Here is a 16706-nt window from a genome sequence, read left to right on the forward strand (position 1 = left end):
ATGAGCTTTGCCATCCAGGGGTCACCTGTATGGCTCATTTTGTCAAGTCTCGCAATTTGCCCTACTCAATAGATGACGTCAGGGAAATGGCCAAGTCAAGTCAAGTCTGCGCTGAGTACAAACCGCACTTTTATCGCCCCTTGATAGCACACCTGATTAAATCATCCAGGCCTTTCGAATGGCTCAGCATTGATTTTAAGGGACCTCTCCCCTCCACTAACGGGAACACCTACTTTCTCTCGGTTATCAATGAGTACTTCCTCTTTCCATTCACCATCCCATGCCCAGACACGTCCGCCTCATCCGTTATGAAAGCCCTAGACTCCATTTTCACCCTGTTCGGGTATCCCGGCTATATTCATAACGACTAGGGCTCAGCCTTCATGAGCGATGAGCTGCATCAGTCCCTGCTGGTGAGGGTCATCGCATCCAGCAGGACTACCAGTTGTAATCCCTGGGGGAACAGGCAGGATGAAAAATAGAACGCCATGATCTGGAAGGCTGTCAAACTTGCCCTGAAGCAAAAAGGCCTTCCAGTCTCATGCTAGCAGGATGTTCTCCCCATCATGCTCCACTCAATCTGGTAGCTACTCTGCACTACGATCAATGCTACTCCTCATGAGGTCATGTTTACATTCGACAGAAGGTCGGCATCAGGAACTACAATCCCAGCCTGGCTCACTGTCCTCGTCTGGTCCTTCTCAAGAAACATGTGAGGAGAAGCAAGACCGACCCCCTGGTGGAAAGGGGGAAATTCCTCCATTCCAACTCCACGTTCGCCTACGTGGAGTACCCAGATGGCAGGGAGGACACCATCTCCATCAGGGACCTGGCCCCTGCCAGAACACATGGTCCGTTGTCTCAGGTGCCCCATGTGCTATCGAGCTTTTTTCCCCACCCCAAGTCAGGGACTCAGGGGACATGGTTCAGGAGGAGAGTGAACCCCCCTCGAGTTGGAGCCCCAGCCCATTACCTTTCCATCACAGGCAGACCAGGAGACTTGAGGAGACCAAAGACCCCCAGTGCTAAGGCTCTCCACCAGGATCTCCAGACCCCAGACCACCTGAATCTGTAAATAGTATTGTAAATATTTCTCTTCTGTGTCTATTATCGGCTTCTGATCCTTGTTCTCTGCATCCACAGACCCTTAATTCTGAAGGAAGGGGTGAATGTAGTGAAATGGGATTCACCAGAAGTATGCTGTTCTGACGACTGGTCCCACATCCCGGCTCCTCCCCCTGGGGACCATATATTACCCTGGTTTCCCGCCTAAACCCAGAACCCATCTGAAGCCTGTTCATGAACCCTCCCTGTGCTGTAAGCTAATAAAAGCATTTGTTCCCCCTCCATCGAATGTGAGTTTTTATCTATGCTACAGTTTGTCATTGATGAGTCTGATGGTGGAGAGTCTTGTGGCACCTATACCTCTTCCCTGTTGGCAGCAGTGAGAACAGAGTGTATGCTGGGTGGTGTGGTTCCTTGATGATTGCTGCTGCTTTCTGATGGCAGTGATCCCTGCAGATGTTTTTCATAGTGGGGATGGTTTTGCCTGTGATGTCCTGGACTATGTCCACCACAATTTGCTGGGCTTTATACTCAGGGCTATTGATGTCCTCATACCAGACTATGATGCAGCCGGTCAGCACCCTTTGCACCACACATCTATGGAAATTTGCCAGGGTTTCTGGTGTCATATCAAACCTCGACAAACTCCTGAGGAAGTAGAGGTGCTGACGTGTTTTCTTCATGATGCCTTTAGTGTCTTCAGTCCAAAAAAGAACCTCCAAGATAGTGACTCCCAAGAACTTAAATTTGCTCACCCTCTCCAACTCTGATTCCCTTAACAATCACTGGGCTGTACACCTCTGGCTTTCCTTTTCTGAAGTCAGCAATCAGCTCCTTAGTTTTGGTGATAATGAGTGCAAGGTTGTTGTTGGTGCACCACTCAGCCAAGATTCCAATCTCCCTCCTGTATGCTGAATCATCTCCTTCCTTTATACAACCCACTACTGTGGCAACGACAGCAAATTTGTAGATGGTGTTATTGTCGTACCGAGCTAAATGAACATAGGAGGCTAAGAACGCAGCCCTGTGGTGCTCCTGTACTGGTGGAGATTGTGGAGGAGATGTTCTTGCTGATGCTCTTACCAATTCTCACTGATTGTGGTCTGGAGGTGAAGAAATTATGATCCAATTACAAAGTGGGGTGTTGAGTCCCAGGTCTTGGAGTTTGCGAATCAATTTTGAGGGGATGATGGTGTTAAATGCCAAACTGTAGTCAATAATAAGCATCCTGTCGTATGCATCTTTGCTGTCTAAATTTTCCAGGGCTTTGTGTAGAGCCAGTGAGACGGCATTCGCCGTAGACCTGTTGCTACCATAAGCAAACTGGAATGTGATTGCTCAGACAAGGGGTGATAATGCTTCAACACCAGCCTTTCAAAACACTTCTTCACTGTTGACATAAGTGCTAGTGGCTGAGAGTCTTTAAGCCAGGTTGCCAACTGGGCAGAGGAAATTATTCAAAGACATTCTCAAAGCAAAAACACAAAGCTGGAGAAATTAAGCAGGTTAGGGTTAGATGTTTTAACTTCAACCACGATGCTTTTGTGTTTTACTTCTATTCTCAAAGCATCTTTGAAACAGTGTAAATCCATATAAAAAAATGTCGAATATAGATCTCCAAATGGTGCTCAGGACACAGAAGAGCAGATAACTAGGCAATTTTTGGAAAAGTGCAGAAATAACAAGCTTGTTGTTCTGGGAAACTTGAACTTCCCAGATATTAATTGCCAACTCCTCTCTGCAAGAGGGATAGATAGGACAGAATTAAAAGAAAAAGAAAGGGCTGGATCTTCTTCAAAAACATTCAGATTGAAAAGTCCCCGGGACCGGACAAGATATACCCCAGGTAAGCGAGGGAAGAGATTGCTGGGGATGTTGGCAATGATCTTTGCTTTCTCTCTGGCCACAGATGGGGAACTGAAGGATTAGAGAAAGGCAGATGTGATTCCCTTATTTAAAAAAGGTAACAGGGAATTATAGATCAACAAGTCTTATGTCAGCAGTGGGCAAGCTATTGGAGAGAATTCTTCGGAACAGGATTTGTGAGCATTTGGACAAGTATAGACTTCTCAGGGATAGTCAGTATGGCTTTGTGAGGGGCTGGCCATGACTCATGAGCCTAAATTAGATTTTAAAGAAATGACAAAGGATATTGATGAAGGCAGGGCAGATGATGTGGTGCATATGGACTGGAGTAAGGCATTTGACAAAATCTCCATTTGGAACGTCATGAGGAATGGGATCCATGAAATCTTGGGTGCATGAATTCAGAATTGGCTTGCCTATAGAAAGCAGAGGGTAGTGGTAGGGGGAATGTATTCTGCCTGGAGGTCAGTGACCACTGGAATTCTTCAGGGATCTACTGCGGGACACCTGATCTTTATGATCTTTATAAATGGCCTGGACGAAGAAGTAGAGGAATGGGTCAGTGTGTTTTCAGATAACGGGAAGGATGGAGTTGTTGTGGATAGTGTAGAAGTTTGTCATAGGCTACAACAGAATAAAGGTAGGATGCAGAGTTGGGCAGAAAACTGGCAGATGAAATCAATTTGAATGAGTGTGAAGTGATGCATTTTGGATGGTCAAACTTGAAGGCAGAGTACATGCTTAATAGTAGGATTCTTAACCGTGTGGAAGAACATAGGGACCTTGTGGTCCAAATCAATAGATCTCTCAAGGTTGCTGTGCAGGTTGATAGGATAGTTAAGTAGGCTTATGGGGTGTTGCCTTCCATTAGTCAGAAGATAATATTGTACCTCCATCAAACTCTGGTTAGCCCACACTTGGACTATTGTGTTCAGTTCTGGTCACCCAATACCAGGAAGGATGGGGAAGCTATGGAGAGGGTGTAGAGGAGATATCTCACAATATTGCCTGTATTGGAAATCATGTCTAATGAGGCATTATTGTTACAATTTCGAAAGCCTTAGCAGAGCTAGGGCTTTTCTCTTTGAAGCAAAGAAGGATGAGATATGACTTACTGGATGCCTACAAGATTATGAGCTGCTTAGATAGGGTGGGCAGCCAGCATCTTTTTCCTGTGATGAGACTAGCAAACTCCAGAGGACATCTGTACAAAGTGAGGGGAAGAAAGTTTTGTGAGATGTCAGGGATAAGTTTTCTACACAAAGAGTAATGGGTGCCTGCAATGCATTGTCAGGGCTGGTGGTGAAGGCTAGGACAATGGGGATAATTAAAGTACTCTTAGGCAGGCACATTGGTGCAAGAAAAATGGAGGGTTATCAGTGTAAGGTGGGGAAGGTTTCGGTTTAAGTAGTAGGTGTATCTAGGTCAACTCAACACTGTAAACTGAAATGCCTGTACTGTGCTGTAAAGTTCTATGGAGAACATCAGTGTAAGTGGCAGATGGAATGGATCACCTTCCAAGCAGCCAGCCTGTGCTAAGCAGCTCCTGCTTCACCTCTTTCAGAGTGTGTTGTTCCCACATTGGTTTCATCGTCTGCTTTAGATCTACAGTAGAAGCAAGACATTTTCAGCCCTGCGGAAACTATCCAGGAAGAAGCGCCAATTTTGAAAAGATTAAGCAAGTGCAATGTGGTTTAGCGCGCAATTTAACCTGCTGGAACTCAGCAAGCAAGGATGGGTGGCAGCACATCTTTGCTTTCAAAAGTGAGGAGGAGGCAACAACCTGAAAAGCATGGCTGCCTCGCAAAGCAGGGAAGAGGAAGAAGATGACTGGAGAAGTGATCTGAGGAGCAAGTCCTATCCATAAAAAGTTAGTTGGAGTATTTATTTACATTTAGGCAGGTCATTGATTGATTAGACTGTGTTACATGCAACACATCTTCCATATCCAGAACTGCCACTGCCTGTGACAGGAAAAGTCATTCTTATGTCTCCGTTTCTCCCAGATTGATGCAAAAGGCATTGGTAACATCTTACAATTTTCAGGGCACCACCTCTACCTGGGGCCTCCATTCAAGGAGAACTGAATTTTATCGTATCCTGTTTGTAGCTGAGCAGGTTGCCTGGCTGCACTCATGTCACCTTGCTGGAGGTAGTGGGAGAGAGGACGATTTCATTCCAGATCCTGAAATGCATTCACTCCTTCAATGTGTTTAGCACAGATACAATGACTGTGGAGTGTGGAATTTAATTGGTATGGGAATCATTCCATTTTCTCCATTAACTTCTCAATTGAATTTACTAAATTAGTAAAAGAAGTGTGGAAAATCGGGACCTCTTGAATTTAAAAGGAAAGTGGTAAATTATATCCTATTGAAAATAAGTGAGCATTGGGTTTAAAAACAGAACAAAAGAATATAAAAAGTTTATTGCAGGTAATTTAACCAATTTTCTGAGAACTTGAAGTATATTATTTATCAGTTAATTGGATTAATTTAATAAATAGGTCTAGGTGCCCCTCCACATCTCTGAGGCAGGGTAGCCACTGGTGGACCATTGGTGGTCGATAGGTTTGTTATAGGTGGTCAACAATGATGTAGCAATGATTTCTTACCAAAGCAAAATGAAAATCCTGTCAGTGGTCTGCGAATGTTTCAAGCTTGCCAGTGTCCCTCGATTTTCTCCCCCACCCCCGCACTAGTGTCTGTGGCTTTGTGAAAGGTGGCATCTGGAAAGTAAGGAATACTTAAGGTGGTCTGTGAGTGAAAGCAGCTTTAGAACCACTGATTTAAGGAATGTACTTCTTCTTCCATGCTTTCCATGTCCCAGACAACCACAGATGAATGAGGTGCAGCAGTGAAGAAACTCAAGCTTCATTTTCTGAACTTTGTGAAACCCCTTGTGTCGTCTCTCTGTCCACGAGACTGATTGCATGCACGGATAGGATGTTCGAGAGGCAGTCACCCTGCAACTCAAGAAAATAAAGGCAGAGTGGACAAGGCAGAGCAGGGGACACCTGAGGGAATGCCATTGTAGAACAGTCTTCACTTTGGAATGTTTCACTTGGGGAGTCCAGCTGGAGCCAACCCCATGTATAGGCAGCTATTCTGGGAGAGAGGAGCGATGTAAAGAGAATATTGGTTATGAGGATTCTAGAGTTAGGACAGTGCACAAATAAATATGTGACTGTTGATGTGATTCCAGTATGGAACATTGTCACCCTAGTATCAGGTTAAAGGATATCACTGGGCAGATGCAGAAAATTCTGTTGGAGATGGGTGTAAACCAGAGGCCATGGCCAATAAATATTGCTTAAAAAGAAGGGATGAGGTACTGCAAGGAAATGTTAAGGAGTTAGGAAAGAAATTAAGTGTGACCTTGAATTCAGTAATCTCCAGATTATTCCATTCCAAGCATTAATGAGTACTGAGATAGAAGGTAACGCAGGTAATGCAGGTAACGCATGGCTTGATAAATGGTGCAGAAGGAACACTTTCAATTTCTGGAGAATTGGAATAGATTCAGGGGAAATGGGACATGTACAGGCCACAGACAAATTGCACCTCAGCAGAGCCAGATTGTTTCATTAGTGCTGTGGGAGGATATTTAAACCCACTCAGAAGGCAATGTACAGTAAAAGATAGCACTGAAGGGTGAAAAATGGCATGGAAGCTACTTTGAATGATAAATGGCACCAGTGCAAGAAATAGAGAGCAGTTGTGATGAAACTGAAAGAGATTACAAGAAGGTCTAGGGTAGGTTTATCAAACAAGGTTCAAGAAAAGTAGACACCTTAATTATACAAGATTAGAGTGCTGAGGCTGTTAAGAAACCTGGCTAAAAGATGGGCAGAAATGGGTCCTATGTGTTCCTTGATACAAAATGCTCTGAATAGAAAGACTGAGGAGTGTCAATATTGATTATGAGGAATATCGCAGAGCTGGAGGTTGAGGATGTCCTGGAATGGTCAAGAATTTAAGAGAAAATAGAGGTGTAATAAGACTGGGGGTGGGTCACTCTTCTGTCAGGGGACAGCTAGTGGGAAGGTATAAATATTGATAGTGAATCTTCAATAACTGGGGAGCTGTGCGACTCTTTTATCATACATGTAATATTCCACAATGTCTACAAATTTACAGCCGAACTGTCCCATAGTCTCCCCCCTCCATCACATTGAATACTTCCATACATTTCTGTTCACTCTAAATTGAAATAAATGGTTATGGTCATAATATCAAAAAATGTCAGTTGAGGGTTTTAGGGATATTTTTCAATCTTTTTATATTGCTTTTTTAAATAGAAATCGATGTAACTCCTATAAAGCTTTGTATTGAATTCTATAATTGATTTTAAAAAAACCTAAATTAGTTATGGAGCTAATGCTACTTAATTCCTACAGCATTCTCTTGAGATGTCTAATCTTTCCTTCTATTAGCCTATCATTCTAAATATTACAAGTCTATAAACTGGAAATATAAAAACTAAGTCTTCTAATAGAGCAAAAAACAATAAACATTTTGTCAGGGATTAATCAATAAACATTTAATCATCAAGAATCTCCCATAATCTACTTTCCAAAATCTTTTGCTCCCCCCCCCCATGTTATGTCCTCAAGTGACCTTCAACCAGAATATATTACATAAAAATCAATGTTCAAATACATTCAACTTCACATCACTATGAACAAAAACAGTGAAAAAGATCTCTGTGACGACAGCATGTGACATGAAGGAGACCACCTCCTGGCTGTGATGGTGAGACCACCTCCTGGCTGTGCTGGTCATAGTGGTTGGGGTGTCGCATTGACATGTGTGACAGAATATCTTGTAGAAGGTACATTTTGCAGTCCTTGTGACTGAAGGAAGAATGCTTGAGAAGCCAAATGATTTGATGATTAAACTGGCTGTTTTGTGCTGGATAGTGCAGAGTCTCTTGGCCATTGCTGATGTTTAAGTTATCACACCAAGCAGAGAGTATTCTATCACATTCCCCTGCACCCTGTAGAGCCAGAGAGTGAGCTTCTGACCCCTTTGATTTTGCCCAACGATGACTTGCAGGGGTGGGAACTGGGCCAACTAAACCTGCTGTCTGTCAAGAGATGTGCAGCATTTTATTTTTTTGGAAGTTATCAGTTACTAATGCCACTGACGTTTGATGGAAAGTATTGAGTACAGGAGTTGTGAGGTTATAGTGAAGTTGTATGTGACATTGGTGAGGCCAAATGTGGAGTATTGTTTGCAGCTTTGGTCACCCAACCACAGGAAGGGGATCAAAAGAATTTGAAAGAGTGCAGAGAAGATATACAAGGACGTTGCCAGGACTTGAAGCACAGAGTTACAAAGAATGATTAAACAGGTTAGGACTTTATTCCTTGAAACGTAGAAGAATGAGGGGAGATTTGACAGTGGTAAACAAAATTATGATGAGTATAGATGGAGTAAATTCAAGAAGGCTTTTTTTAATGAACAAACAGAAAGCAGAGAGTTGGCATACATGGGTGCTTTTCAAGTAGACAATCAGCGGTGAGCAATGTACCACAGAGGTTCACGATATGATCTGGAAGAGCCAGCTAAGTTTGTGGATGACCCAAAATTGAGTGGAAAAGCAAATTGTGCAGAAGGTATGGAGAGTCTGGAGTGAAATTATAGATGGGTTAAATGTGTGGGCAAGGGTTTGGCAGATGGAGAACAATGTTGGTAATTATGAGGTTATCCACTTTGGAAGGAAAGATGAAAGATCAGATTATTATTCAAATAGCAAGCAATTGCAGAAGGGTGCTGTGAAGAAGGTTTTGGGAGTGCTTGTGCATGAATTGCGAAAGGTTGTTTTGCAGGTGCAGCAGGCAGGGAGGTTATGCTCCAACTGTACATCTGGAGTACTGCATGCAGTTCTGATCTCCTTACTTGAGGAAGGATGTACTGGCTTTAGAAACAGTGTAATGGAGGTTCAGCGGGTTGATCCTAGAGTCTATGAGGAGGGATTGAGTCATCTGGGACTATACTCACTGGTATTCAGAAGAATAAGAGGGAATCTTATAGAAATGTATAAAACTATGAAATACATAGATAGGTTAGAGGGAGGTAAGTTGTTTCCACCAGTAGATGTGATTCAGGATAGTAGAATTTAGGGTGAGATGAAGAAGAATTGCTTTTCCCAGAAAATGGTGATTTGATGGAATTCTCTGGCCATTGAAGCAGTGTCACTAAATATATTGTTACAACCAAACAAAATCCTATCAGTACTAACAAACAAACAACAACGACAAATTCACCAGGCCATGGTAAATTCAAAATAATAGTTTTTATTGAACTATTAATAGCATAACATTGCCTACTTATCTCCAAACTTAACTCTAACATATGTTATTGACCTTTTGAACTGTGGACTGTCAGAATAAAGGATGGATTTTTGCTCCTCTGTGCAACTTGTGGTACAGCTGAGCACTGACTTGCTAATTGCTTGGAACTTTCGAGAACAAATGGAGAATCCATTTGTGAACCAGAGACCAGCAGGTGGAGTGGCAGAATGGCAGCTGGAGAGCTGTGTAAAATGCACATGCCTCTTAAGTGAAGATCTGTAAGTTTATTGCAATGAAGCATCAGTCATTTCTCTCTCCAACATTCAATACAACGTCCTTTGTTATTCAGTTAAATAACTGGACTTGGACATAGAACTTTGAGATTGAATTCTGTGGACTGTGTTTTTTGTACTGACTTACTTGACTGACTGACCTGGGGTTTTTGGTGGATTTTTTCCTTTTTGAATATTGGGCACAGACTGTAATGGTCTGGGTTTTTCACATACACACTGTTTATTAATATATGATATCTGTGTATTGGCTATAGATACTTATAGTAGGGTTAAGTGTGTTCAGAAATTATATTCTTAATAGTCATTAATAAATATAGAGTTAAAATTTAACCCTTTTGAATTGCATCTTCTGTTGCTGGGTTCAGATATAACAAAATGGGGGCTCATCCAGGATCCAAACAAATTTGGGAGCTTAAAGGTTGATTGATTAGTGATCCATCATCTTGAGCCTGAATCAAGTTGGAGCTTGGTGATTGATGAAATTCTAGTCTGGCCCAGGAAATTCTTTGGTAAAAATAATTAAAAGCTAGTGTGTGTGCGTATGTGACATCAACAGCAACAAACCAGCAGCCATGAATATAGAGGGATATTTGGCATTACCTTTGAGAATTTGAAAAAGGCTAAAAAGCACGAGTTAGTGACTATTGCCAAAAAGGTTGGAAAATTTTTCATTGGAACCACAAATGAAAATAGAAGCATGAATGTTTGACAAAGAAGTGTTAGAGCCATTTCCCAAGAGTAAAACTTCTGAGAGAATACAGTTGGAATTAAAGAGATTAGATTTGGAGGCAGCCGAGAGACAAAAGGAATTGGACATAGAAGTGGGACAGAAGAGATTAGAAATAGAAGCCGCTGAGAGACAAAAGAGATTGGAAATGGAACTGCAGACAGAGGAGAAAATTAGGCTACATGAGCTGGAATAGATTAGAGTGGAAAATGACCGGAGAAATGAAGAGCCACAAGATTAAAGTCTTGGTCTCGGTGAGGGGTTTATGGCCAGTAGAGAAGTTAGGTTAGTTCCTCCATTCAAGGAAAAGCACAACAAGCTTATTCTGCCCTGACCACAGAGCAAGCTCCTAATTATGAAATTGCCATAAAATGCTATACTCCCAACTTATGAGATGGTTCAAGAGACTTACAGACAGAAGTTCAGGAATTTTAAAAAAATCAACAACCCATGCTTATGCAGATTTTTATTTTGAAATGATTGTATGTTTTTTTGACCAGTGGTGCACATCTAAAATTGTAAACAATGACTATAATCAATTGAGAGAATTGATAATAAATGAGGAGATTAAAAGGGGTGTCCCTGACTATATTAAAGCATACTTGGATGAGAAGGAGGTGAAAACTTGGCAGGAGTCCACTAATTTAGCAGATGAATATGCTTTAACACATAAGCCCAAGTAGAGTAAATTTGGAAGTATTTTTAGGAGTAAAGATAAATGGTAAAGGAAAAACCTTTGAGTCCCCTTTGCTGCTACTGTAAGAAGGCTGGTCATGTGATCACAATTTGTCCTGTGCTGAAAAAGTGGTAGCATCGAATGCTTGTATTCAAAGTGAAATGACGTATAGAAACCAAGGAGAATCCAAAGTTTCTGATAAAATTAGGAAGATATTCCAACCTTTCGTGACTGAGGGTTTGGTTTCAGTTAAAGAAGGGTTTAAACAAGTGCCAGTGAAAATCTTACGAGATACTGGGGCTGCTCAGTCACTTGTGTTCAACAGTGTTTTGGAATATGGTGAAGAAACTGGTACAGGTGAAGTAAATTTGATTAGAGGTATCAGAGGTGATACTGAGCCCATTTCTTTACACATAATGTTATAATCAGCCTTGTTTAATGGACCTATTATAATATGAGTTTGGTCGAACTTGCCAGTGAAAGGAGTCTCACTTGGAGGGGAAGGTTGTTCCTGCAGTACGAATGACAGCTAAGCCAGTCATTGATGGGTCAGAGAGGGATTCTGGTATTTACCCCACTTGTTCTATAACAAGAGCAATGTCTAAAAAGATTGTCATTGCAAAAAAGGCTGTGAAAAATGATTTGACAGAAAATAAAGACTGCAATCAGCAAAAACAACATTTAGGTGGAATTAACCTGGTAAAGGTTGAGCAATCTTCTTTATTAGACTCAAGCACTGATAGTAGACCTAAGGGTAAAGATTTGTCACTATCCAGACAGGAGTTGATAGCAAGGCAAAATGAGTATCCTGATCTTGCTGAAGTGAGAGATAAGGCTCTCTGACGAGGAAGTTAATAAAGTGCCAGTGGGTTATTATGTCAAAGATGAAGTATTAATGAGGACGTGGAGACCATGTGATGTTTCTGCCAGTGAAGATTTGGCAGTAGTGCAGCAGATTGTGATCCCTGAAGCCTATAGGGATGAAATTATAACTTTGGTTGATTGCACACCCTTCGGTGGTCACCTTGGGGTAAAGAAAACTATGGATAAGAGAATGAAATTATTTTATTGGCTAAGTTTAAGAAAGGATGTTGTAAGCTTTTACCTGGTCCTGTCACATTTGTCAGGTGGTGGGTAACCCTAATCAGTGTTCTCTAGAGGCCCATTGCCTAAAACCAAAGCTGGGAATCAGTATTTGTTGACCATTATGTGTGCACCCTGAAGGTTTCCAGAGCCCATTCCTTTGAGAAACATTAAAGCAAAGGCAATTGTGAAGGTTTTGTTAAAGTTTTTTTTACCTTCGTTGGCCTGCCTAGAGAAATTCAGTCAGATCAAAGGAGTAATTATCTGTCAGGCTTATTCCAAGTGGTTTATGAATTGAGAGTTAAGCAGATTGTATCTTCTGAATACCATCCAGAGAATCAAAGGGCCTTGGAGAGGTTCCATTTGACCCTGAAAAATATGATGAGAACTTATTGTTTTGATAATGAAAAGGATTGGGATGAAGGAGTTTATTTGCTTTTATTTGCAGTGAGGGATTCTGTCCGGAAATCATTTGGTTTTAGTCCATTCGAGTTGGTTTATGGACATGAGGTGAGAGGTCTTTAATGTTATTAAGGAACAGTGGGTGAATAATGGTGTGCATTTAAATTTGTTGGATTTTGTCTTTAAATGTAAGGATCGGTTACATAAAGTTTGTGAAATGACAAAGGAGAATTTAAAGGCCACTCAACAGAAGATCATGGTTTGGTACGATCGTAAGGCAAAGATGAGGAATTTTAAACCTGGTGACAAGGTGATGGTTTTGTTTCCTACACATTCAAATCCTTTTAGGGCTAGATTTTCAGGACCCTTTGAAGTTAAGTCTAAAATTAATGAGGTCACTTACTTTATTAAAATACCTCATCGCAGACAAGAAACTCAGGTCTGTCACGTAAATATGATGAAGCCATATTTTGAGCAGGTGCCTCACAGTGAGACTAAACTTTCTCCAGAGGTGATGGTTATCGACCAGGATAATGAGGAGACATATAAAACCCATTTTAGAAAAGGTTATGGTACATAAAAATTGATAAGCCCGAGGTTGGAAAATTCCATGGTTTTGCAGAACCTGGAAACAAAGTTGGCTCATCTCCAAACTTTAGAGAGGAAAGCAATGAGACAGTTACTTTTAAAAATTGAGAATTTATTTCCAGATGTACCATAGAGCATTTCCATAACTTATCATGATGTTGATGTAGGTGATGCTAGACCCATTAAACAACATCCCTATCGGATAAATATGGAATAGTGCAGACTAGTAGATCAGGTAATTGACTACATGTTGAAGAATGGTATCATTACAAAGTCTACTTCAAATTGGAGTTCACCATGTGTTTTAGTGCCAAAGCCAGATAAAACTGTTAGGTTTTGCACTGACGTTAGGAAGGTAAATGCTGTGACAAAGACAGATGCTTATTGTATTCCTAGAGTGGATGATTGTATAGACAAGGAGAGGATGGCAAAATTTCTTACCATAATTGACTTTTTGAAAGGTTACTGGTGTGTTCCTTTAATAGATAGCGGTAAAGAGATGTCTGCATTTATTGCACCTTCTGGGTTGTATGAGTACAGTGTCATGCACTTTAGAATGAAGAATGCTCCAGGGACATTTCAAAGAATGGTTCATTCTGTAATTCAGGGGTTGAAGCATGATGGCTGTGAAAGATTTGGAAACTGGGCATTGCAGGCTTCTGCAAAAACAACCCACTGCATCTGCTGAAGTGACCACGTATCCACTCCAAGTGTGTTGATACGATGCATAAACCAATCCTTCAACATCTCCAACTGCTGGCTGTAACTTCCAGGCAGACAAGCCAATAGAGTGAGAACATTTGTCTTTGGAAGTGTGAGTAGAAACTGCTTACCATTAGATTGATAAATATTATAGGTGAAAAACACCTCCTAGCTGAAAAGTAAATCATATAATAGTCATTTTATAATTGAATTTTTATTTTTAGTGTTGATCAAAGCACCATCTGTTGTCGTTCCAAACCCATCTGCAAGTGTGAATCTCCAAGTACAAAAGGATATCTGCAAAATAAAACTAATCCCCTTCAGATCCACTGATGCTATCTCATTCTCAACACGCTGAACCCTTTCAGACATGTGCGTTCACTCTAAATCCATTCATTGAATATCGGTACACATGAGCATCAATTGATGCAATAAAAATTGCAAGAAAACTCTCTTTGGAAGTGAAAATCACTTTTCAAATGCTTACACAGGCAACAATTATAATTAACGATATCTCCATATGTTTAACCAAGGGGACATGGTCTGTAAACCTGTCACAGAGAAGTAATTCCACCAGAGTCTAATCTTCCTTGCTTATCCATGCAGGAGATGGCATTGTGCTGTCAAATAATCACATATACAGTACTCTGGCTTAGGATCTCAATGCAAAAGCTAATTGATTGCAGTTCAACATTTAGAGCTGTCCTATTTCAAGAAATGTTCAAATTTGAGTATTCTCTATTTAATGATTTGAACTTTATGTTTATACTCATGTGGCTATGAAGTTAGGTCAATATAGATAACTGTGGGTTCATAAAGCAATATAACCCAATATATTTTTGAACTTTAATCCATGTCTTCTCTACGTTCGGAAATAAATAGATGATCTGACAACAATAAGAACAATTTCTTGAGTCTTGAACAATTCTTTGTCAATCTCACTTTCTTTCATTCATTCTTGGGTCCACGCACCTTACAAGCTCCCTTATAAGGTGTGGGACTAGCTTTCGTCAGTTATTTCGCCTGCCTTTTTCTTCCCCCACCATTGAGATTCAGCAAGAAAGTAAAAATCAAAACGATTTAACAAGTCCGGCTAAATAAAGCTGATTTAAAAATAAAACGTGTGAAAGAGAAATGTTTTGGGTAATCAGCACCTTGCTCAGTGTTAAAATTCATTCTTACACCCCAGTACACATGACAGCTTCACACCTCCTGCTGCTGACGGTGCCTCTTGTCAACAATCTTCAGGAGGAAAGCTCCTTGCTTGAGAATTTAACACCAAACATATATATGAATGAAGAATAATTACTCAAGGCATTCATATTGATAAGTATTAAGAAGTGAAGCAGCGACTTGAAAACATATGAGCTTAAACAACATTCTGTTAAAATAATTACCTCTAATGGCTTGTCATTCTACAGCCTCAAATTAATATCTGTAGTTCCAAGCTGCTACTCAATGCAGAGCTTCATTTTCTTTATACCTAGTCATGTCACATAAAACTGTAATGCTAAACAGGTTTTATATAGCAGCTTCAATTAAAGTTGTTAGGTTATTTCATCTTTTGAAATAGTTTTAGATGTCTGCTGCAAATTAGCCTCTGGCTAATTAGTTTCCTTTCAGAGATTGTTGAAACATACAAGTGTCTCCAGTTAACATGTGTTCGGCATAAACATACGCATAAAAGAAAGGAAAAATAAAATTTTGGTGATTATCACCCAATTGCATGTCATTATCTAAAATGCGCCAGTTCCATTAACACCGTTGAGTCAGGAGGCCTGTATAGCTTGGCACAGGAGGATCTGGAGTCCTTTAAGTGTATGGAGGGTGATGTGATTTTTGCATGAACATTGGCTGGGGCAGTGTGAGCACCACAGACACCCCTCATTGTACAAAGTGAAAAGACACAACTTTCTGAGGAACCAAGCCACCTGTTTAGAGCAGGGAGCCAAGTTTCAGGTTCAGTTCCTTATCCATGATGTTTTAATTCATCCTGGCCAATTGATTATCCTTAGCCACCCAGAGTTGAGAGAGAAAGAGAGAGAGAGAGAGAGAGAAATTCCTAACACTTAATTGGAAGTTTACAAACTTTAGGCTCTGAGAATACAAAGAAATGAGCAAGAGGTACAGCCTTTCCAGCCGATCTCACACCCCCAAGGAAACAAAAACTAGACAATAAAAGGCCAAGAAAACTGCAGATGCTGGAAATCTGAAATGAAACAAAATTGCTGGAAACTCTCAACAAATTTTGAAATTTGCCTCAATTGTAGTGATTTTTTTTCAAATTTTTAAGTACTTATTTTTTTGGCTCTCCATTTTTCATGGGAAGCTTCTGATCTAATTCAAGGTAAAGGAATAAGAGGGGTGCAGGGCAAAATTGGTGATTTTTCTCTGTGAGTTGGAAGTTGATAGGTTAATATTCTGGACTTAAATGGATTTACAAAGTCTGCTGTTCAGCTACAGGAGGAAGAAATTGCACTTGTGGATGCTTGAATTGAGTAACCTGAATGTAGTTCCCCACCACGCACTTTGAAATGCCCAACTCCTTGTTTGCAATGTGAATCCACAAAAATCAATCCTTCTATTTTCATTCCCAAATATCTGTTAAATTAACGACATTAGAGGGCCAAACAACCAATATTTAGAATGCAATGGCTAAAGACCTCAAGTTATCTTTTTCACTATAAATGGGGTGATAACCATCCTATTCAATCTTTTCTTGCTGCTACCTTCAGGAGGAAGGTACAGAAGCCGAAAGGGCAGCACCTTGAGGTTCAAGAATATTTTCTTTCCAAAAATCATCTGGATCTTGAACCTCCCCTTTCTGCATTAACCATAAAATACTTCAATCCCACAAAAAGGACCGCCAGGACCACGGAACACCATTTATCTCTTGCTCGATGATAATATAAAATCTATTATCTGTCTTTTTTACACTAGCACTTTTAAATGTAAATGAATCTCAAGATTCAAGATTCAATTTATTATGATAGTAGTGTCATATTA

General features: G+C 40.5%; 1 long non-coding RNA gene across 5 annotated transcripts in view; it reads left to right on the forward strand.

The window, feature by feature from the left end:
• The window catches only part of LOC138740050 (uncharacterized), a 108484-nt gene that overhangs the window by 13602 nt on the left and 78176 nt on the right, over positions 1–16706 (forward strand). For 4 of the 5 annotated variants that reach the window (XR_011342638.1, XR_011342636.1, XR_011342640.1 and 1 more), the window contains one exon: positions 13606–13812. This is a non-coding gene — a long non-coding RNA (uncharacterized lncRNA). Of the gene's footprint in view, positions 1–1143; positions 1340–13605; positions 13813–16706 lie in introns of those variants that run through there. The other variant, XR_011342645.1, reaches the window with a different exon arrangement.

The sequence above is a fragment of the Narcine bancroftii genome, chromosome 1, assembly GCF_036971445.1.
Source record: "Narcine bancroftii isolate sNarBan1 chromosome 1, sNarBan1.hap1, whole genome shotgun sequence".
Taxonomy (NCBI): Eukaryota; Metazoa; Chordata; class Chondrichthyes; order Torpediniformes; family Narcinidae; genus Narcine; species Narcine bancroftii.